We start from the raw sequence: 2,977 nt of genomic DNA, 5'->3' as shown, positions 1-2,977 counted from the left end.
TAAACAAGGAGCTTAGGGGCGAGAGACCGGGCTCTAAGTGACTGCATTAAACAAGGAGCTTGGGGGCGAGAGACCCGGCTCTAAGTGACTGCATTAAACAAGGAGCTTGGAGGCTAGAGACCGGGCTCTAAGTGACTGCATTAAACAAGGAGCTTGGAGGCTAGAGACTGGGCTCTAAGTGATTGCATTAAACAAGGAGCTTGGAGGCTAGAGACCGGGCTCTAAGTGACTGCATTAAACAAGGAGCTTGGAGGCTAGAGACCGGGCTCTAAGTGATTGCATTAAACAAGGAGCTTGGAGGCTAGAGACCGGGCTCTAAGTGATTGCATTAAACAAGGAGCTTGGAGGCTAGAGACCGGGCTCTAAGTGTTTGCATTAAACTTGCCCATGTGCAACAACACCCTGTGTATACTGCAGTAATTAAACCCAGGAGCAGGCAAGGAAACCCATTACAGATTTACCTGTTAGCTTTTTAAAAGCCACTTTCCTATCTTGCAATGGAACCATTCAAGCATTGTGAAGTTTAGTTTTAATTATTTATGTTTTAAGAAGATGTTTAATTAATGAAGTGCTAAAGACTTCCCCTTTAAGGTGTTATATAAGACTCAGCATTTCTTGTTTCTCTAATGGGATATTAACATTGTATTGTTTCGCTTAAAGGGTCATCAGTTTAGAGAGTATGAAAGTGTGTACCTTCACTTTTGAGCACAGAGATTGAGCAGAGGGAGTCATAGGGACCAGGTGTAAAAGCTTTGTCTGCAGTCTAGAACAGCAAAGAGACACACGCATGCTCTAGCAACATTCTAAGAAGCCCTAACAAGTGAACCAAATACAAAATACAATATATATTTTAAAAGACTTTTAAAAGACTCTTATAAGCTGAGGTGTTTTCATTTCATCTGCACTTCAGGAAATCAAGCAGCGCAGAGCCTGTTTGGAGACTTGGCACCTGAAACTGTTTTTAATTTCCACTGCCAGAAATAGAATATTGTGGCCATTCCCCAATGACCTGTCCCTGCCACAATCCCTTTGACCTGCCCGACACCTTGGTCAGCCTTTTCACTCCTAAACCTTCCTTCAATACGACGAGCACAACTCAAACCACATTGCATCTGCTCTTAAATGGTTGTTTACCTAAGAAATCTAGTATAGGAAACAGACAGCCAGGAAAAACTTATTTCCAGGGCCAATGTGATATGCATGGTCCAATTCTCAAGGCTGATCCAAATGCATTTGCCAGCAAGCATATTCACATGTAGAGATGTGCGCTGGTATGTTATTTTAAGAACACGAAGAGCAGCACCTCTATTCATCTTGTTTCCACACGTGGAGGCACTTAATTTGAGTTATAAAACATTCTTCACTAAAAATAGACCCAGCATGAACAGTAGAAAAGAAAGCACATGAATGTGTTCTTTCTAATGCAGCAAAGCAGAAAGCTGCTGGAATTTATTATGGTAAAGATAATTAATGTAATTAAGAGAAGAATCTGAAACCAGCACAACATGTTTATAACAGAGAGTCAGCGCTGGTAAAGATCCTTAATGTAATTAACATGTGTCATAAATCTGGACTCCAGAATTGTACAGGTACATGGAATATTAAGTCTCATGTAATGGACTAAACCCATCAAAACAAATCATTATTAACAATACCATTCAGAAAACTGAAAGCTGGACACATCTTCTATGAATTACAGCACTGAACAGGAACCATTTCATTATAAAACAGTAATCCAAACTCCTACAATTAATTTAACAAATACTATATTTTAACACTCAATTTAAATTCATCATCTTCAAATAATTTTCAGATACATAATTGTGACAAAGTGGCTGAGTGGATGCAGGTGCAGGGGTGATGCAGTGCAGTAATGAACAGACAGAGAGGTTTAATCTGGTTTGGATTAATTTATTTTTGTATCCAGGTCTGTTGACAACAATAATAATAAACAATAACAGGTTTGCAGACCCAAACAATAACAATAACCCAACACGTATCCGTCCCACATTGTACACACACATGGTCACCAGTCCTGGTTGAGTGCAGTGGTGCTCGTGGTGGGCGATACAGATTATTTGTGACAGTAGTGGTGCTGTTCTGGCTTTGTGCTGGCCCTCGGCGACAGATCCGGAATCGTGTCAGCCGTCTAGTGTAACAAACAAGATGATTACACACACAGACAAACAAACAAAAAAAACTCTGGTTAGCGGGGTCTCTCACAGTCCTTCTCAGTTTTTAATTACAAACCAAATGCGAGGGAACAGATTACGATTCTCCATCCCCTTTTATGCTGTCACACATGACCCCTTGGTAAAAGAGTGCAATTGCCTCTCCAATCTGCGGCTGCCACGTCGTTTCCCTTCCGGGTCAATGCGTTATTGCAATGGAGTCTCGCCCCCTTCCTGGCTGGCCGACTTCCCTTGAACCCTGGGAAAGAACTGTCAGACCAGCCAGTCCAAGGAACTCTGTTCTCACTGTTTAGCGCCCTCACAGGTCGGGAGGGAGATTTACAACCAAGAATAATTGTCTTTCTGTCACAATAATATACAAATGACTCAATGTCATGGCTAAAGTTATCTAAATGCATTGTATTAATGTTATATATTCAAATTCATTATTTAAAGATATTGCCACATACTGTGCCTTTTCATACATACCTACATGTAAACAAGCCTGTCTAAATATCTGAAGGTGACATTCCTAATACTGCAGTTAGCTGGTTTAGCAGGTAAACAAGCTGGCTAGTCTGAAGGCCTGTTTCTAGATTAAGTACAGTACAGGAGAATGTGCAGAGATAATAATGTATTAAACAGATACCAATTTACAGTTAACAGCATGTGATACATATTACTGTTTGCTTTTCAAATCCTCCTTCTTGCATTTTTTTGCATTTCTTATTTCTAAATTCTGTTTTAACTAATCGTACAGCACTGCAGTGGTCTAACGATAATGACGACAGTCAATTTAAAGGATC

The sequence above is a fragment of the Acipenser ruthenus genome, chromosome 31, assembly GCF_902713425.1.
Source record: "Acipenser ruthenus chromosome 31, fAciRut3.2 maternal haplotype, whole genome shotgun sequence".
Classification (NCBI taxonomy): domain Eukaryota; kingdom Metazoa; phylum Chordata; class Actinopteri; order Acipenseriformes; family Acipenseridae; genus Acipenser; species Acipenser ruthenus.
Note: the sequence above shows the minus strand (reverse complement) of the source record.